Raw genomic sequence first — 21,936 nt, forward strand, 5'->3', positions numbered from 1 at the left:
GTATATAATTTGTCTGTTTTATTTTATAGCTAAACACAAAGGGAACAATTAACTTCACTACCTAGAGATTGTGAACACATGTTAAAACTGAATTACATCTCCTGTGGAATCAGAATGCACCACTGAGTTAACAGGTGGTCTTTTGCCCTGAGAAGCCATCAGCAACACTTGTACAGCGAGCACAGACCTGTAGGGGTTTTTTGGAGGGAGGAACTGGTACAATTCAGTTGTCAAATAAAGTTTACCCTAAGAGAAGATGATAAAAGCATCCCTCCTCCTCACCTTACTTAAACTGTCTTCAGTCTGGTCTCTCTTCATAATAGGCAACCAATTTCATGCTTAGTTTCTGAAGCATGCAAGCAGCTGGTTTCCTTCGTGGCTGCTTTCAATAGCTTCAACTTATTTTTTTTTAAAAGAAAAACCACAATTTTCTTTTTCTTGCTGTGAGAGAGGCATAATTTAAATGCATAATGTACACTATTTATTTTCTAAATCATAAAATATAACACAGCACATCTTTGGCATAGAAATGCTGTTGCCTTGATAGTCCCTGAGCTCGGATTAGCAATTTGACCTTGACTATCATGTGAATGTGACAAGAATATAAAGCAAGAGATTTCTCTGGAGCAAACACTTTGAAGAACCTGCCTAGAATAGCATATTTCCCAGCTCTGCACTTCATTATAGGAGTAGGGAGGGGGAAGTCCCCTGGCATAGAAGGGTGGGATATTTCCTTTTCTCTCCATTGCCTTGTTAAGATTTGAAATGGCAAAGGTGTGCACAAACATGACATGGAAAATTATTTTACCTTGTAGACTTTTTATCCATTTACAAAAACACATGTGGATATATTGATTTGTTATACTAAATAAAATACACAACACTACACCATCAGCTGTTACATATCTGTTCTTTCTAGTTACCTTGTAATAAGGTTATGGGATAGGTCACTATGAGCTGCATTTTTAATAGACAGGAAAGTGAGGATAGGTCACTGACAATGGGAAGAAGATAAGACCTAATAGGTACAGAAGCAGAAGTAACACGACCAAATGTCAGTCCTGTCTCTGGGGATGCAGCTATACTCTAGAAATAAATGCAATTTGACACCACTTTAATTACCATGGCTTCATTCAACAGAATTCTGGGATCTGTAGTTTTGTGAGACACAAACTCGCTTTAGCAGAGAAGGCTAAGGACACTGTAAAACTACAGATCCTAGGATTCCATAGGATGGAGCTACAGGAATTGAAGTGGCTTCAAACTGTATTATTTCTACTGTGTAGATGCACCTTAAGTCAAGTAAGGCTGCGGAGGTAAGAGTGTGACCTCCCAGACTCCCAACCACCACGGTTGGTTTCATCTCCCAGTAACAGTTCTTGCAAACATGGTCAGAGATGCTGGGAGTTGTATGTACTCCAGTTACATCTGGATCACAGCTTTGATTTCAAGTGACTAAGAAAACAACAAATCAGAAAAGTAACATAAGAGGTGCTTTGGTCTTATTATCTCTGTCTGAAAGACTAATTAAAATAGTCAAAACAAATAACTTTTGTGGTCTGATAGATCAGCCATAGTATAACATTGGAAGACCTTAAAAGATTCACCTTTAGGCATTGGCTAGACAGGTTGTGGTGTTTAGCATTAAATGAGAAACTTACCTATAAAATGAAACTTGCAAAGGAAGAAGTAAATATAGATGAACTAAGGTAGTTAGGTATTCATTTATTATGAATGTGTAAGGATAGATAGAAGATATTGGTCCAGCATTATCGGCATCAAAGTTTTGAAATGCTTATTTTTATTTTTAACAGGTGCACACAGTAGCCACTCCTCTGTTCAGCTACAGAAGGCTCAGTTGATCATAAGCCTGGAACTTGGCTTGAGAATATTACAAACTATTTGCTGTGAAGAGGATTATATGGGGAAGGAGGGAGGGACAAAGGTTTAAAAGGTTTCAGTTTTTAAAAAAGTTTTTGTAAAAAGGCCATGCTGAAACCATCCATAACTGAAAGAGGGTGAGTGAGTGAGTGGTGTTCTAGGCCCTAGAGCATCACCCTCCTACTCTTCAGTTAGGGGTGGTTTCATCATGTCTTTATATTACATTGTTGGAAATTCCACAACACTCATTGTTTGGAATTCAGTGTGTTTTCAGCTGCTGCCACACTGCAATATTAATGCATTTTGACATCACTTTGTCATGGCTCAATGCTATTGGAATCTTGGGATTTGTAGTTTGTTGTGACACTAGAGCTCTCTGACAGAGAAGGCTAAATATATCCCAAACCTACATAACCCAGAATTCCATGGCATTGAGCCATGGCAGTCAAAGCGGTGTCAAATTGCACTAATTCTGTAGTGTAGATACAGCCTGAGAGAGAAATGCAGTGATAGGGTTAATGAATTATTTTAGTGACCTAACATTCCCTCATGTCTTATCCATCCATCCACCTATCCTAACCTCTCTTAGACTAATGTTCTTATGGATCACTCTACCTCTTCTTTCTGCCTCCTTTTTTGCTCTTTCATTGGTGCACGAGTGAAAACTAAGAGCCTTATTACATGAGAAAAGAAAGCCAATATGGAGTGGAAGAGTCTCGCCTTTCTCCATGACTCTCCATATGCCATTGGAGCACTTCTGTTCTTTTTCTAAGGGAGATGGTTGTAAAAGCAAGTGTTTTGTCAAATGAATTTTTCCAGTATGACAAAAGGTATGCTTTAACGACCATCTCCCTTGGGAAGAGAAGGGAAGTGCTACAACTGCATGTGGAGAGGCAAAGAGAAAGCTGCTGCTCTCCTGCTCCATTTCAATTTTCTTTTCTCATGCAATAAGGTTTTAACTTAGGGGCCAAACAGACAGGCCAAAATAAAGCTGCTTTGGGTCACTTTGGATGTATGTTGTTTAAATTATGTATACATCTTAATAGGCCAGAAGCTGTGCCAAAGCTGTGCTCCAGTCCTGTGGCTTTGGCGCAGTTTCCAGCCTCTTAGGATGCATGTTTCATTTAAGCAACATACAGCCAAAGTGTCCCGAAGCAGCTTTATTCTGGCCTATCTGTTCGGGCCCTTAGTCCTCTTCCTGTTTTAGGGATTTTTCCTATCTCTAATAAAGTTCTTTCAACCACTGGTATCAATTCTCCTTAATTATAGTAGCTAGCCATAGCACATATGCACTCTCTATCATAAATAACTATCCAAACTTGAATCTGGAAAGTCACACACTCTTTACCCCTTTATTAACCTGAATGTATATGTTGTGTTTTACTGATATTTGCTGTGAACCGCCCTGATCTATGGAAGGGCGGTATAAAAATAAATTTTTTATTTATTTTATTATTATTATTAAGAAAATAGTGGAGTGAAACTTAAAAGCATTAGCCATGCATGGCAGGATCATTTGTTTTCTCATCACTTGCACTTCTGTCGCCTACATAAGACAAACAGGTCAGTTTCTGTGCAAAAGAATAAATGAGCATAAACTTGATATGTGAAATGGTAACATTCAAAAAGCAACCCTACCTTATTCCAGCCTCTCAAGATCAGGAAAAGATTAGGATGGGCATATTCTCCTACTCACTAGGTAGCTTCTCAGTTAATTACGCCTCAGTAGCAAGCCCAGTGTGCAGTTTTTATTTAAGATAATTCAGTCCTTGATTCTGGAGTTATATTAGTCCCATGCATACTACTAATAGACTGTGACTGACAGTGTGTGGTTTTTCCTCTTATTGCTAGAGCCCACCATGGCTCCAGGCAGACTTGTTGCTGTTTTAAAAGCTTTGTTACTGTTATGACCAAGACATTCATAAGTGTAATTTTGATCAGGGTGGAATGCTGTGATCTTTACCACTTCTCTTCTTTGTAGCTGGCTTCCAATCTGCTGCTGAAATAAAAATATCTGTAAACAGCATTTCCAGCTGAGATTGAAAGAAAGCAAATATTAGCCAACACTGGTCAATGAGTGAGTCAGGCAGTGGGTGCAGTGCAATTTCTATCAGATGGTTCCTTCTGCTGTCTGCCAGCTGGTGAAAAAAAAGGCTGTGCTTTCCCATGAACATTTGGAAATGACATCATCTCTATAACCTCAAATGACGGACATAAGATGTTGATGAATTATTCAGCAGAGCCCAAATAATCTGCCATTTTTGATTGCTTATGTACCTTTTAAAATAATTGAGATGTTTGGCTTAAATTGGCCTTTGGCTTCATCTCACAGGGCTACTTAGAAGTCAAATCAGGCCAACCCTAGAGTCCATTAATACAGATTTTGAATAGGAAATAAATATTTGCTTGCTTTTGGTGCATCTCTCCTGATCTACACTTACCCTGAATTTCATCTCAGGCTTTCAAAGAATGGAGCAACATGTGTTCACACACCTTCTTGTTGTAGTATATCATTCTGGCAATTTCACAGAGCATCAGGTTTTGTGTGAACATCTTGGGCTATGGGTCCAGTATGCAGGGCTGGTAAGGAACACATCATAAGAACAGTTGGCCCTCTGTATCCACAGATTTTTTATCTATGGATTCAACCATCCATGGCTTGAAAATATTCAAAAATAATATAAATTCCAAAGGCAAAGCTTGATTTTGCCATTTTATATAAGGGACAACATTTTTCTATGACATTGTATTTAATGGGGCTTGAACATCCATGGATGTTAATGTCCATGGGAGATCCTGGGACCAAACCCCAGTGGATACCAAGGACCCACTGTAACAGCATCACTGTGTTGTCATCAGAAAGTGTTACATGTGGGTAGGGGGTAAGAAGAGAGTGCTGTCAATAATTTTTAAAAAAGTAATAAAATTACTGATAACATTATTAGTTTTTTTTAAAAAAAAGCATAGCAAGTAATTTTTACTCCCCCCCTCATTTTGTATCTTCTAAGTATATTGAAAAAACAATTATAGACATAACAACTGAGTTCCTGTGTCATAGGATAGACATAACTATCATGACAGAAATCTGTTGTAGCTGCTTCTGTGGATGCCGCCCCTTAAAAACCCAACTCTTAAACCAAGCACTGCCTCAACAGCAGGGTTTTGGAGATGCTGTAGATCAGGTGCTAGGAAATTATGACTGTAACAGCCTCCCAGTCAAGGGGCACACTGAGATGGGCAGCTGGAGGGACCTGCTGAAGCTGCTTGTCTCAAGACAGCCCATGACCAGAAAAGTGCTGCAGTCATCATTTCTCAATGGCCCAGTTTGCAGTACTTTGCAAGCCCTTTGGTTGAGGCTTAAGTGCTAGTTTGGGGCCAGGGGCATGTTCAGTTCTTAACAACTGTAAATGTGAATCTCAAAAATTACTAGTCCATCTTATGATCCCATAAATGTTGAACAGGATGCCAGCCATTATTCTTTCAGTAACAAGTAATGAGTAACAGGAATGAGCTATTTTGGAGATGCAACTAGCCACAGCTTACGAATTACTTTTTAAAAAAGCAATTCCAAGCTTAAAAAAATAGGTGTACCACAAAATTTGAAAATGAGGTAAGGCTAGGCTGTGTTTTATCACCCTGTCTGTTTAACTTGTATACTAAACATATCATACACAACATTGAATTACACTCTGAGGAAAGAGGTATGAAAATTAGGGGAAAGAATATCAACAATTGAAGGCATGCAGATTACACCATATTGTGTGTGCCTATGTGCCTTCAAGTTGCCTGTCACCTTCATAGGGTTTTCTTAGGCAAGGAATACTCAGAGGTGGTTTTCTCAGGTCCTTCCTCTGGAGGGTATATAGGACCTAGTATTCATAGCCAGTCTCTATCTAAATACATAGTACTAGCAGAAAATAGCCAAAACCTGGAAGGTTTACAGAAGAAATTCAAGGAAGAAAGAGCAAAAGTAGGTTTATAGCTGAAAATTAAGAAAACAAAAATAATGACAACAGATTATTTACATAACTTTATAGCAGACAGTGAAGACATTGAGATAGTGGAAGATTGCCTATACCTTGGCTTAGTTATTAATCAAAATAGGGATTATAGTCAAGAAATCAGAAGACGACTAGGACCTAGAAGGGCAGCTATGAAGGAACTAGAAAGATCCTCAGTGTACAGATCACTGAATACCAAAGTCAGAATTGTCTGTGCCATTCTATTTCCAATTTCAATGTATAGTTGTGAAAACTGGACATTGTTGAAAGAAAGAAAACCAACTCATTTAAAATGTGTTTTAAAATGCTGGAGAATAATTCTATAGATATTGTGGATTGTTAAAAAGACAAATAAATGGGTCCTAGAACAAATGAAGCCTGAACTCTCCCAAGATTAAAGTGAGACTGTTGTGCTTTGGACATATCATGAGAAGGCATGACTCAGTAGAAAAGACAATAATGCTTGGCAAGGTAAGTAGGAATAGAGGGAAACCACATCACAGGGGAAAGACTCAACCAAGGAAGCCATAGCCTTGAAGACCTGAAAAGGTCTGTTGATGACAGAGTGTCTAGAAGGTCTCATTGATAGGGTCACCATGAGTTGAAATCAACTTGATGGCAATTAACAATAGCAACTGTTTCAAGATTTGCCAGTATGCGTAGAGAAGTAGTAGTAGTAGTAGTAATAATAATAATAATAATAATAATAATAATAATATTTATTTATACCCCGCTCTTCAGCCAATGGCCATTAGTCAGGAGTGCTTTGGTTGTGAGTACCTGCATGGCAGAAGGTTGGGCTGGATGGCCCTTGTGGTCTCTTCCAACTCTACGAATCTATGAATCTGTGTGTTCCCCTCTGCTGTGTAGTCAGGGCAATGCAAAACATCTACAATGCATACACTGTACATGTATAACTGGCTAGGCCTGATTTAAACAAATATTTATATGGTCATTTTGCTTTTCACCTGGAAAACAGGATCTAGACTGAAATTGGAAATGAAGTCCAAGGGCTGGTGAGTTAGGTGTGTATCAAAACAATTTTATTAATAGTGTGTGGAGCACGGTTCTATACACATTTATCTGGGAGTAAATCCTTTTGAACTCACATTGGCAGTTTTAACTCTTATTTTATTTTTGGTTGGTTCTCTCTCTCTTTTTTAAGAAGTATCTTATTGTATTGTAGTGCCTTGCATTTTTACTGTGTTGGTTTTATTTTATATTTGCATTTGTATTTTTTGTATTTTTGGTTTAATATTATCATGTTTTAGGGCTAAATCCACCAGCAGAACCTTTGGACCTTTCTTTCCCTCCCCTCTGAAGCCTGCTACCTCTTCTGAAAACCATCACTGAATGTTGTTCTACCCTTCACAACTGGTTTTGGAGATGTATCTTCCCTATTTCCCTAGAATCTTCCAGCAGTTGCCCACCAATGGATTCCACCCTTTGTTTTTTTGTGTTTCATTGCATCACAGAGCTGATTTCAAATAACTATACAACAGCTGAAGAACCTGTTTTATAAGCCTTTTTTAAATAGCAACAACAATTTACTTCTGAGTCTACCTATATAAATTTGCACTATGTAATAACCATGTTACAGTCATATTGTAACATAGTTATTACAGCATGATGGTGAATTTTGTAATCTAATATCCATATATTTTCTTTCATTCAGTTGGCATTTTAATGGGCAAGAGCTGGAATATCTACATATAAAATCTGGAGCAGATCAATAACAGCATCATCATGAACAACAATAACACTTTATATATCAGGAGTAAAAGTGTAAGTACGTGGTTCTGTATTAATGTTCTGTTCTTCATAAATTAATTAAAGTATTTGGGGGCTATTTTATTACAGGTTTTATGGTTTTACAGTGACATAGCATTTATCTTGATAAATTCAAATGTATTTGTGCACAGAATGTTAACAAGCTAAAAAAATTGTCTCCCTTCTTCCTTTCTTTTTTTCTCCATCCAAAAGAACTACTTTTAGAAACTTGTCCCATGTAATTCCCATGCATGTTCTGTTAATTTGTATATTGGCATGTGTACGATGCTTTACTCTTCTAAAATATTACATCTTTTATATGTATGTATGGTAAAAAAGTTTGTATTGAATTTGATATGTGCATTATATATCAGCAAAAGTTTGTATTGAATTTGATATGTGCATTATATATCAGCAAAAGTTTGTATTGAATTTGATATGTGCATTATAAAATCCAAAACTGGTCTTATGACTGGGCAAAACCAAAAATAGTCATCGCAGGTCCTAACTTATTCCTTTTGATAGGAGTTCATGCTGGCTCATTGCCATGAATCACTATTGAGCTTTCCTTTGTATCCATACTAGAATCTTGCATCATTTCCCAAAGCTTTAGATTTTATCCCTGTTTATTAGAAACAGAGCAAGAACAAATGCCTAGAACTTTTTCATTTTGAAAGAATTAGGTGAAATTTGTAGTCATAAAAGTTCTTTAATAGGGGATGAAGTCTGCCAGATATATTAAAAATAGGTGTAAAGGTTTTGCTTATGGAGAGCCTTAAAAAATTGAAAGGTTTTCTGTTTATAAGGAATGCTCTGCCTAATTGTGTGGCAAGTTAGCTGTGTCATTGTGTGTTATGAGATGGTTTCACACATACATGCAAATGTTCCAGCTTTGCTGGTTTATGTTATAAACCTCCTGCTGACTTGTAATATCCTTTGAAAAGTTATTTTTTAGACTACATCTTCCACTGCCACAAAGCCAGTGTGGTCATTTATGATTTGAGAGATGAAACGCCCAGCTAATTCTTGTAGCTTTAAGACAAGTGATGGGGCAGAGGCAGATGGCAGTTCTAGTGCAAAATCAGTTCTTTCTGCTAGGTAATTTATGTGGGTTCCTGCTGTAGCTTTTCTTCTCACAGATGCTTTGTACCACCTATAGGAGGAAGATTGAGCCCTGTATTCTATGTACCACAGAGGTGGCAACTATGGAAGGCTAAGGGGCTGCATTATCCCCCTGGTAGACTATGGAAGGCCACCCCCATTGCACCCCTCAAAACAAACAAACAAACACAAACACCAACCAGCCCAATATCCTCTAACTGTGTGGGGCAGCGGTTCCCAAACTTTGGTCCTCCAGATGTTTTGATCTTCAGGTCCTAGAATCCTTGACTGATAGCCAAGCTGACTAGATCTTCTGGGAGTTCAAGTCCATAACACCCAGACAGCCAAGTTTGGGGATCTGGGTGACCTTGGGCAAGTCATGGGCTCTCAGCCTCTGGGGAAGGCACTGACAAACCTCCTCTGAACAAACCTTGCCAGGAAAATCCCATGATAGAGTCACATTAGGGTTAACATAAGTTGGAAATGACTTAAAGGCACACAACACTCCTCCCCCCCCAAGGGTTGTAGGGGACATATTGCCATGTTTTTAGTCTCTATGGGCCACTCTAGGTCCAAAGGAGTCCTTTGTTAACAACAAAAAATGAGTGGACATCACTGCTGGTTGATTTTCAATTTCAAATTGGACAACACTTCCTGGCAGGGACAAAAATGTAGTATAAATACCTCTACACTCCCTAGAGGGTATTTAGAAGCATTTACTATTCACTGGGGGCATAAAAATTGTCCTGAGGGTTGCGCACAGCTCACAAGCTGCATTTTTCCCACACCTTCAGTTTCTGGGATTTCAACAGAACTTGATGTAGCCCAATTGGAGAAATGATGCCACCTATCCAGTGAACAGGAATCAATATGACACCGTCTCCCAGTTACTTGCTCTTCTCAAGACATTTTGGATTTCCTGATCTATGGTTATCACTGCTGCCAGGTAGACCTAATATCACACCACACTGTTATGATGTTATTATTCCATTTTAACTGCTATGGTTGCCCCCTGTAGCATCTTGGGCTTTGCATTTTAGGGAAGAGCATTTAGAATTCTCACCCAGAGAACTCTTATTGTTACTGTTATTATTGTTGTGTGCCTTTAAGTTGTTTCTGGCTTGTAACAACCCTAAGGGAGGTTTTCTTTGCAGTTTCTTCAGAGGGGGTTTGCCACTGCCATATTCTGAAGCTGAGAGAGCATCACTTTCCCATTGTCACTCAATGGTTTTACATGGCTGAGCCAGAATTTGACCTCTGGTCTTCAGAATGGTAGTCCATCACTCCATCAACTACACCATGCTGGCGTAGGGAGGGGCATTTAGAAATCTCAGCCAGAAAGCTCTTAGGCCTCACTAAACTATAAACTCCCAAATTCCACAGGAGGCAGCCACAGCAGTAAAAGTGGAATAATAGTGCTATGACTGTATAGTGTAATTTGAATCACAAAAAAGGAGTGAAGGCTTTTTCCAGTAGCATCTAGTAAGCTCTTTATGTGTCCCAATTCAAAGCACAGGTAAAAAGAAATAAAAATGAGAGCCCTGGTAAAGCCAATCCCTGGTAGAAAAATAGAGCTGTCAGTCACAGAACTATTCATCCCTTATCTTTGCACTCTGTATGGTATTTTCCATTTATTGGAAATTTCAGAGAGAATTTTCAAATGTATCAGATCAGCCAGAAAAAAAAATCATAGCATCCTTCTGAATCACACAGTTAATTTCTGAAGACATTTGAACAGCCCAGCTAACTCTAGGCTGTTTTGGACTCAAGTAACTTTGGATTTGGAAGGGTTTCAAATATTTCTGCCAGCGCCCGTGTTTGCTGTGCCAGGAAACCGCAGCGGACAAACCGCATGATTCCCTGGCACAGCAAAAAGAAGCCGCAAAAAGTGGCTTCTTTTTGTGTTGTGGTTGCAAAGCACGAGTGCATAAATGGCGCACTTGTGATGTCGCAAGCGCAGGGGCACGTGTGGATGCTAAGCGTCTGGCACATCAAAATGGGTTTACGCCCCCATCACGTGTTAGGGGTGAGGCCGGTATGGATGCTAGGTCCTCGGCCAACCCCTAGCACGTGACGGGGGCATATTAAAGGCCCATCTAGAATGGGCCTATGTTCACAACAAAAGAGTAGCTGAACATATGATGCAAAGAGATCTTGTAGCACCTTTGAGACTAAGTGAAAAATGGAAGTTGGAAGCATGAGCTTTCATAGACTTGTAGACTTGAGCCTACTTCCTCAAAATGTATCTGAGGAAGTAGGCTCAAGTCTATGAAAGGTCATGCTACCAACTACTATCTTTCAGTTAGTCTCAAAGGTACTGTAATATCCCTTTGCATACTGGTTTTCCAGACTATCATAGCTATGTCTTTGAACATATGATGTATTACTGCCATATTTCCAAAGAAAGTGGGGCTGTGTGTAGGGGTAGTGGTGGAGTTGGCATCAATGGCAGCTATGTTGCAGAAGGGGCTTGAACTAAATATTCAGTTAAAAGCACTTCATACAGTGAACTCTGAGCAAACATCTGCCATAGTAGAAGGTGGAGCAGGAAAGTGTGTGTGGGGGGGAGCAGTATATGTCAGCTGGGTGGCTCTGCAACTTCTAAGCTGTCCTACTGTCCTATGCCTTTACTAATATCAAAGTAAGATACTTCAGAATAATGAATGGTGTGAAGGAACTATCTTGTCCTTTTCTTGTTGCAGCAGAATGTCTTGAGCCAGCTCCAACTGCAACCATAGCTATGTTCAGTAGTAGATGAGCTGATACAATGAATGGGATGCAGTGACTGGGGATGCTCTATGTGAGTGATTTCCAAACTTTGGACCTCCAGATATTTTGTACTTCAGCTCCCCAAAGCCCAACCAGATTGGCCAACAGTCAGAAATTCTGGGAGCTGAAGTCCAAAACATCTGGAACCACTGCTCTAGCTGGAGATTGTGTGCTGAGCACAGTTGGACCTGATCGCCTCTTCCAACTTTGTGATTTTATGATCCTGTGACTGGTTGATTATATGCAAATATGAACTCTAATGGATTTAAATGTAGCTTGTAATTATGCCAAAGTGGTCTGTCCCAGACATGAAAGTTAAAGAAAGCCAGCTCAGCTTTAAATATGTTGTAATGTTTCTGAAGGTGGTTAGGGCTTTATGGGTCTCCCCCCAAAAAATATCATATTGCTGGAAGGAAATCATCATAAGTAAGAAATGAATGGGATTCTTATATGATTGTAGACCAGTACACCATAAAAAGCAATAACATCAATGCAGAGCTGCCATTTATAATGACAGCTGTTATGTTATATCTTGACATCATCCCCTGTGGAGTGAGGATGAGAAAATCATGGTCTAAGTTTGAATCCTCACTCAGCCATGGAAACTCACTGGCAGTTTACAATCTGTAAGCTAATTGTTTCCAACAAGTTGGGTACTCATTTTAGTGATCTATGGAGGGATGCAAGGCTGTATGGATCTTGGAGCTCTACACTCTCTCAGCCTTGGAAAAACATGAAGTTAACCCTGCTCTGAACAAATCCTGCCAAGAAAGCCACATAATTAGGGCCTTAGGGTTGCCATAAGTTGGAAACAACTTGAAGGCACAGAATAACAGACAGAGGAAAATGGAGGCACCGTATATACTTGACTATGGAGTTTACTGCATAGCTGAAAAATGTGACTTACCAGTGCCGATTTCAATTTAAATTTGGGATACATCTGGACTTTATTGCATGCATTTTGCCACTGCTGCCACTGGTCGGGTGCAGCCCGGGTAACTTACAGCTAGAATCTAAGCTCAGCTGGCTAGTTTGCAAAGCCAAAAGCTTCCCAGTTTTGAAAAGAGGCTGGCTGAGCTCAGATTCTAGCTGGAGGTTACCCAGGCTGCACCCAGCCGGTGGCATTGGCGGCAAAATGCATGTGATAAAATCCGAATGTAGTCATCCCTCCATATTTGCAGCTTTAATATTTGCGGATTTGATTATTCAAAGATTTCATTAATATGTTCTCTCTGGGAATATCTAGGTCCTCCAGTGCAACTCTGTAGTCAACTTTAACTAAAAGTTGCATTGAAAGACCTAGAGATTCCTCGAGAGAACACTCTACTAGGCATTTGTAGCTACTCTAGCACCGTTCTATGGTCAGTTTATGTTGGACATTGACCACAGAGTTGCACTGGAGGACCTAGAGATTCCTAGAGAGGTGTCCTCTCAGGGAAAACATGGTGTTTTTGTTATTTGTAGTTTTTCCATATTCACGGGGGTCTTGTTCCCCTAATCCTAGCGAATATGGAGAGACAACTGTATTCAGAATTGAAATTGAAATCAGCAGCAGTTCATTGTGTATGTCAATTTCATGTATAAGTCAAGGGCAGGTTTGGGGGCAAAAACTGTGGATTTTGATTTGACCCATGGATAAGACAAGGGTGAAACCTAAGGGCATGTAACAAAGGACCTAAAGCAGGCGTCGGCAACCTGCGGCCTGCAGGCCGGATCCGGCCCGCCAAGGCCTTCCCGCCGGCCCCTGCGCAGTCCTGCCGCCAATTGCCCCCGTTTTCGCGCCGAAGTCTCGCGTGACCTCAGGATGGCAAAGGTCATGTGAGACTTCGGCCGCCATTTTGAAAAACAAAATGGCGGCACCCATCTAGGAGGCCCAGTGCAGCCCCTGGAGCACTCCAACAGGGCTCCAGGGGCTGCAGCGGGCCTGCATCGGGCTCCACCTTGCCCTCTGCCCTCCTCCTCCTCCTCCCTATGAATAGAAGAGCAGGGAAAGGAGGAGGAGGAAGAAGGAGGAGCCAGCCGGCCAGCAAGAGCAAGAGCAAGCCAGAGAGAGGTTGGTTGCTTCATTAGGGGAGGAGGGTTAGCCTTCTATTCTGAATTGCATTTTAGTAGTTTCCATGCTAGTAACTGTTATTATTATTATTTACTTGCCCTTGGTGTTCTCTTTGCAAAAACTCCTCTCAGCACCTTGTGCTTTTCTGGGTTGAGATAGTGCATGCTTTCTCCCTTCTATTCTGAATTGCATTTTAGTAGTTTCCATGCTAGTAACTATTACTATTATTATTATTATTATTATCATCACTCCGGGGGCGGAGCATGTGGCCCCGCCCCTGGAGGGTGGAAGCTCCATCCCCAGCATGCGGCCCCGCCCCCGGAGGGTGGAAGCTCCACCCCCAGCATGCGGCCCCACCCCTGGACTGTGGAAGCTCCAGCCCCAGCACGTGGCCCCGCCCCCGGAGGGTGGAAGCTCCCAGCCACTGCTTCGGCCCCCCAGTTGTCTGAGGGACAGCAACCCGGCCCCCGGCTCAAAAAGGTTGCCTACCCCTGACCTAAAGGATGATGCAAAGGAAAACAATGCCAAAGAACTTACAAAATTCCAGCAGGCAAAACTGTGCTCACACTAAAGGCTGGATGGAGGAGAGAGTAGAGGGAGATCAGTGCTTCCAGGACAGATTATGCTCTTGCCTTTCACCAGGGATGGCTTCTTTCACCAGGGGATGGTTGCTTTTTAAGTAACAGTTAAAGTACAGTTCTTACATTGGTCCAGGGATAAACTGACTCAGGTTTTTGAGCTCAATTTTTTGACTAAAATTTCTAGACTTTTACATGAATATATACAGTATGTGGGTTTGCTATATGTGGGTGTGTATAGCTTATAGGAGATTCTGGAGGAGGAATTGCGCCTGCAGCATGCATGTGCCCCCCCTGCTTTTGTGACCCTGTAATCCCCCAAATACTCCAATCCCCTACCTTTTTTTTGGGGGGGGGGGTTGCCTGGGGTTTATATTATTGAGGCAATTTTTGCTTGAAAACTGCTCAGAAAATTCTCTCACACATGAGAACATGTAAAAACCATGCTGTCTCACCCAATGAACTTGGTAGAGCCACCCTTCACTCTAAAATTCCTTCCCTGGAGTCCCTCTCAAAATGACAATAGGAAGTGACACAGCATCATTTATGGTTGCCATTATATATTCATTTGTAACCCGCTTTTCCAACAGTATGATCAAAGTGGCGTACAACCATTTTGAGAGAGACTCCATAGGGAGATAGACATATTTGGGTTTGCTCTCTATGTATGTGTCTGGGAGCAGCCTATAAGAGGGTCAGGAGGAAGAATTGGCCTCTTCCTCCCCCCTTGCACTGACACACTCCTAGTTCTAAAACAAGGACAACATTCAGCCACCCAGATGTTGTTGCCCTGTCAGTCCTAGCCAGCATAGTAAAGAGTGGGGAATGCAGTACAACAATATCTGGAGGGCTATACTTTGCTTACCTTTGGTACCAAGTGATTAATGACAAAGTACAAAACAGGCTGATCAAAAAATGGGGGAAAATGCTCACAGTTAAATCATAGCAGATGTGTAGAGATTTTTCAAAAAGTGTTGGAAGAGATCCAAGATGAAGCACCTGCATATAAATTTTTCTTCTTTCCGTTTCATCTTTCTTTGCTAGAGTTAGTATTTTGTTTCTCTTGCTTGATTAGATTGCTGGATTTATGCATTTTGTTGGGCCATTCTTCAGTTCAACAGCTCACATCTGATGACATCAATTTTTTTCTATCTCCTCTCATTCTTTTCCTTTTAAGTTTTAAAAGACTCTTCACCTTTCTCTTTGTAGAGTCATTGCTGAACTCCAGACTACAGAAACTGTAGCTTATCAATGGATGCCCATAACATCTGTGGCTGTCAAAAATCAATCTCTCCCCATAGCCTTAACCTCTAGCAAACATCACACAACTAAACTCTTGAGATGGTGGCCTCTTCCATTCTATATAAAGAAGTCAACCCACAGAAGTCAGCTTCAGCACTAGGAAAAGGAAAGGGAAAGGGAGAGGCCCTGCTCCGCCACTTTCCAGGCTGCGGGGAATCGGCAAAAGGCCCCTTCCCCGCAGCCTGGAAAGGCATGTCCTTGGGGCTTCAAGCCCCAAGGACACCCCGCAGCAGCGAGGAGGAGGAGAAAGGGGCCAGCGGACCAAACCAGGAAGGAGCTCCGAAACAGAGCTCCTTCCTGCTCCGCGCTAAGGGCTCACTAAGCGCCCTGGCGCGGAGTGAGGACGTCACGTCCGCGCTGCCCTGTATAGAGGCGGCGCGGTCGTGACGTCCTCATGGCGACGGCCATGTGGAACGGCTGCAGCTATTTTGTGCGCGCGGAGTGCACACTAGGGTTAAGGGGGTGCGGAAGCTCTGCGCGTACTTTCCTGCCCGTTTGTAACGGGCCAGAGTGAAATATTTGCTTTAGATGTATTACAGTATTTATCTGTTCTGTTCTGTTCTGTTCTGTTCGACTTCTGCTAACAAAATATTGTTTTTGTGTACCACACACTTTTGGCCTCTGGGAATGCTATATATACCAACAGGGGGACTGTGGTGGCAGCAGAAGACAAAGAGATATACAGAAGATGTTTAATATTCCACACATGGGACCTTGAAGGTATCTAACAGATCCCCATAGTAGTGACAACAGCAGGGAGACTCATGAAAATCACATATGGTAGGGATTTAGAGAGCAGCTTACATCTGGTGGGGGAAATGCCGGAATAAATGACTGAAGCCTCACAGATGCAGTCTGTAAAGTAACAGGAAACTCTGGTCGCAGAACTGGACTATGGTTCCCCTCAATCTTGCTCTGCTTTAGAACTTAATTGGACACACAGATATTCTGCACAATTTACTATACCATTATTCTGAAAGCTTTCCATTACCTGTACATTTATTTGATATATAATATTGTTATTGTTATTGTTTTTATTTATTTATTTATTATGGTATTTATACCCTGCCCTTCAGCCCTAAAGGCTATCAGAGCAGCTTATTTTTTAAATTTTAATTTAATTTTTTATTTTATCTTCTATTCTTCAGGAGACTCTAGGTGACTCATGCCACTTTGAGAGGGAAATAATTCACACATTACAACAAATTAATGTGTTTTTTATGACTGATGAATTCTCCCTCTGTGCGCATGTGTTTCCCAACTACACCTATTTCTGTGGCTGAATCTGTATAGAAAAGAGACATACTCCTTTGAAATTCATGCTCTCTCTGAAGCAATTTCTTTCCTTGGCATCATAATAAGAAAGAATCATAAGAATTCAAACACCTGGCTTCAATAAAACCTGTAATCAGGACATTTTGGTATAAACAAATGTCAGAAGTGTAGACTGCAAACACTTTTGACAGTTGGGGGGGGGAATCAAAGCAGGAAGAAGATTTCCTGTTTATGGATGAATTGTCTAAATGTACTCACAAAGATTACTTGAACAAAACTGCCAATAGGGTTCAATTCTTCTAGAATCAGGAGGGACCACATGTCACATGCCGTCTCCACAAGACATTTTTGTGACCCCCCACTTCTTCCTATTATCACCAGCATATTGCACTACTAAAATCTTCTCGTTGCACAACCAAAGAAAAGAAACAAGTGAACACACCCATCTTCTTCCAATCTAGAAGGGTAGGTAGGTCCCTGTGGTAGGTATGTAAATCTTTATTTCACTGTCCCATACCAGAATATAGAATTACAAATATTTCCTCCCCACTGGGTGAGATCATGAGAATTTTTGCACATTCTATAGTCTGTATGTACTGTATGTGCTTTCAAGTCGCCTGTCAGTTTATGGCAACCCAATTAATTTCACAGGGTTTTCTTAGGCAATGAATACTCAGAGATAATTTTGCCAGTTCTTACCTCTGAAATATAACCTACAGTACCTGGTATTTGTTGTTACTCTCCCATGTAGGTACTAACCAGGTCTGACCCTGCCTACCTTCCAAGGTGGGATCTGATGCCTTTAGAGTATTTAGGCCCATTTTACAGTGATTTGTCACATTTTAGGACTCTTTATTTATTGCCAAAATAAACCAGTGATGGAGAACCTTTTACAAACCGAGTGCCCAAACTGCAACCCGGACCCTACTTATTTATTGCAAAGGGCCACGTCCCTCTGGCTTTCTAGTAAGAAACTCTAGCAAACTCTGTGCTAGGGCAACAGCATATGTGCCCACAGAGAGGGCTCTGAGTGCCACCTCTGGCACATGTGCCATAGGTTCGCCATCACTGAAATAAACCATTTTTACACACATGGGTGCTGTTGGAACACTGTCCCTAACACAGTCTGGGCAACCAGCCAAAGGCTGATTACAACACAACTGATAGCCAGCAGCTAATGAGCAAGCAAAATCACAGAGCAGCTTACAGTTCGCCACTTACTTTACTTTAGTAAACACAAGCCTTAAGCCCCACATATCCAAGTCAGGTAACCAGCATCCAGAATCAACAAACACATTCCGGGTCAGATATACAGCACCCAGAGTCAAAACACAGTCCAGATCCAGCACACAGTGGATACCCTGGTAGGTTAGGAACACAACAGGGAATGAGGTAGGTCAGATAATCTCCAGCAATTCCTGGAGTGCAGGGCTGGGAATTTATGAATCAGCAGCTCAGTGCAGCTAGGTAAAGGTAAAGGTATTCCTTGTTGACAAGGTTGTCAGGTTTTTTGACCATAGAGGGTGGTGCTCATCTCCGTTACTAAGCCAGAGAGCCAGCATTGTCAGAGACTACTCTGATCACATGGCCAGCATGACTGCACAGAACGCTGTTTACCTTCCCATTGGAGTGGTACCTATTTATCTACTTGCATTTCCATGCTTTCAAACTGCTAGGTTGGCAGAAGCTGGGGCCAGTGATGAGAGCTCACCCCATCATGTGGCCTCGAACTGCCAACTTGCTGATCTTGCAGTCAACAGAGTCAGCGTCTTAACTATTTGAGCCATCGCATCTACTGCTTAATTAATCGCTGCTTCCTATAAAACCTCTGAGACCTTTTCAAGCCCTCTCTTTGTTGTCTATGCTTGGCAAAGGTAGGTAGGGGTAAGTTGTCTTCTGTATCTGAATGGGCAGGATTCTCTGCCAGAGCTGGTACTGCACTCTGGATTGTCTCTGCGACATGTCGGTCTGGTTCAGCAGCAGGTCTCAGCATGTCCACTGCTTCAATCCATGTCCATGTTCTGGATGTAGGGCATCACATACTAGCTTTAGCTGTGCCAATGTACTTCTGGTCACTGATGAAAACTGAATGCCATGCTTTGTGGAATTATAGGTGATAATGAAGGTTTCCTCCTTGATTGACATTGCCTGAAGACTTCCTTTCTAATATCACCTAGAACAACAACACCAGGGGGTATGAAATCCCAGGGCCTAGGGTAGTCCTAATCAAGCAATACTACTTGCAGCCACAACTATTGCTATGACTTGGGGCCTAGACAAAGTGATCACAGAAATCATTGCCAAACATATCTATATAATTTTACAACAAAATGTAATCCTGTAAATTTGGGCATGCAGATGGCAAATGAACAGATCACTAGTGTTTATATTGAAGAGGAATAGTCTTTCTGAGCTGGCCAAAAGACAATTAAATTTTAAAACCCCAACTACAATTTTTATTGGAATTCAAATAGCAACCAGAAATATATTATTGGGAGCAATCACATGATTTGGAATAATTATTTTTAGGATGAAAAATAGCTTTTGAGATCCTTCAGAAATTTTCATGAAGACTCTGCTAGTTTGCAGTTTAGCAAAATTCTTTTCAGTTTGGTCATTCTAATAAGCGTGATGCTGTTACATCTTATTAAATTTGTTAAATGATGGTGATGTCATAGATACAAGAAAAGCTAATTCTGAGTGAGGGCAACACTGCACTCAACTTTAGAGACTTGAAGTGGGGGTTATATTTTATTGAGAAGAAAACATTTAATAATAATAAAGTTTTATTTATAAACCACTATTCCGTGTTGATCATAGTGGTATACAGGTAAAAATTGCAATATCAAATACAAAATACAGGATAAAAATTGCAATACAAAAATAAAACTTCAATAAAAACATTTCAGAATACAGATTAAAACCATACATCAAATCCAGGCCAGCTAAATGTGCTCGATAATGCTGTACATATAGGGGGGAGTCATATATCATCAAAGAGCGTTGGTGAAGGCTTGCCGAAACAGGAAGGTCTTGAGTCTCTTTTTAAAGAGATCCAGGGAGGTGGCGGAGTGGAGTTCCTCAGGAAGGGTGTTCCAGATCCCAGGGGCCGAGATAGAAAAGGATCTTTGTGAGGTTGATACATATCGGGATCCTCAACAGATTCTTCCCAGATGACCTGAGTGTGCGGGGCGGACTATATGGGGAGAGGCGGTCCTCCAAGTACCCTGGGCCCAAGCCATTTAGGGCTTTATAGGTTATAACCAACACCTTGTATTGTGCCCGGAAGCGAACAGGCAGCCAATGGAGATCATGCAGAATCGGTGTTATATGGTCAGCCCTGGGACATCCAGCAGGGATGTAGCCGGGGGGGGGGATCTGGGGGTCCGGACCCCCCCTTCCATTAGAAAAATGAATGGTGTGTGCTGCTGCGCCGCCGCACTCAAGCCCCATTATAATGGTGGCACTTAGTCTGGACCCCCCCCCCCTTCCTAAAATCCTAGCTACGTCCCTGCATCCAGTGACCAACCTAGCTGCCATATTCTGCACTAGCTGAAGTTTCTGGGTTTGGTACAAGGGTTGCCCCATGTAGAGTGCATTTTGCTGAATGCCTTGTTCTAGTTTATTATAGGTGGTAAGGGTTTTAAAGAAATTGCTGAAGCATATTGAATTTTTGGCAGGTTTAGAGTTCTATCTCATAAGCTCCATTTTCCCCCCCGAAGTTGTATTTTACAGACTGGACCACAACATCCATCATCCCTAGCCAGCACCTACAATGGTTAAGGATGAAAGAGCCAGCTTTGAGTGTTCCCCTAACACTCTGGGAGACCAGGGTTTGACTCTATGCTTGGGCATAGAAACCCATTGGATGACCTTGGGCAAGTCACATTCTCTCAGCCTCAGATGAAGGCAAGAGCAAACTCCTTCTGAAATAATCTTGCCAAGAAAACCCCATATTAGGTTCACCTTAGGGTCACTTTAAGTCAGAAACAACTTGAAGGCACATGACAACAACAACAAGGGGCATAGAAAGTGGTCTGTCAACATTTGGCGGACCACAAGGTGCCCATCCCTGCTATATAATGAAAACTTGATAATCCTGAAACAGTTTAGAGTAGTCTAATTTATATGGGAAATGAAGTCCCCAGACAAAATCAAAAGTCTGTAAAAAATTAACATATCAAGTTAATTCACACAACAGAGAGTTTGACAACTACCAAAATATTCCATGCAAAGCAAGTTAGCTAAGAATCCATGTACTGAATTAAAGGAACTTAGGTCTAAAGAAGTTATCTCTTACAGAGGGTGACTGTTGGGTATCTGGGGTCATGTGCACCAGTTGCTAGGGAACACGTTCTTATAGCAATCTGTTAAGTGGGAACAAAATTTTGTGGGGAAAAAATGAGACCGTACAAAGGAAATGCTCGAAGAACTCTTGAAAGGAGCTCTTCCTGGGAGAAACAGAACAATACGTCTCAGCACCATAGAGCAGATGGTAAAGGCAGCAGCAAATGTCATGGGAGAATCAAGAGACTAGTTTCTGTCCCATGTGCTTATGGTAGCCTAGCAAAGAAATTCTAGAATGGCATCTTATGTGGACTCACCTGCTTTGATTATGTGGTGATCCAACCTTGAAAATGACCTTTCCTGAGTGCTTTTAGTCACTGGCTTATTTTCTATTGAAAAACATTTATTCCAAAATATTAAGAATCATGGGTGCCTACTGTCATCTAAATTCTACTCATGTACCTTTTTAAAATGTACATGTCATCCCAAATAATAACTACTTCACAGCATGGTCTCTGGCTTAATCACATTTCTGTGGTCTGGCATTTTATAGTTTTGGCCCCAGATAACCTCATGGTCCCCTGCTGTGAGCCTTATAACATGTTAGCATTCAGGCTACTCAGGTGGCTGCTGGTTGCCTGGTGCTTCGAAACAGTGAAAATATTGGCTAATGTCTGCAAACAACATGTAGTGACTATAACGAATAAGGAGCGTTGTTGTCTTATTTGTATAATTTGCATCCTCACTGCAAAGAAATGTACAACTTTGTTGTACCCCAAGAGCCTGGCACTATACAGACTTAGGCAAGTCTGTTTTGATGTGTCTATTTCTATATTAAGCGGTAAAAATTGATATTGAACTGCAAATATAGATAGACTTACTATTGAGAGCCATCAGGGTTCAAATCCTTGCTCAGCCA

The 21,936-nt window shown here is 41.3% G+C and overlaps 1 long non-coding RNA gene across 1 annotated transcript in view; it reads left to right on the forward strand.

The window, feature by feature from the left end:
• The window catches only part of LOC121923826, a 229,467-nt gene that overhangs the window by 93,709 nt on the left and 113,822 nt on the right, over positions 1–21,936 (forward strand). The window contains exon 2 of the long non-coding RNA XR_006102467.1: positions 7,558–7,667. This is a non-coding gene — a long non-coding RNA (uncharacterized LOC121923826). The remainder of the gene's footprint in view (positions 1–7,557; positions 7,668–21,936) is intronic.

Source organism: Sceloporus undulatus, chromosome 2 (assembly GCF_019175285.1).
Source record: "Sceloporus undulatus isolate JIND9_A2432 ecotype Alabama chromosome 2, SceUnd_v1.1, whole genome shotgun sequence".
Taxonomy (NCBI): domain Eukaryota; kingdom Metazoa; phylum Chordata; class Lepidosauria; order Squamata; family Phrynosomatidae; genus Sceloporus; species Sceloporus undulatus.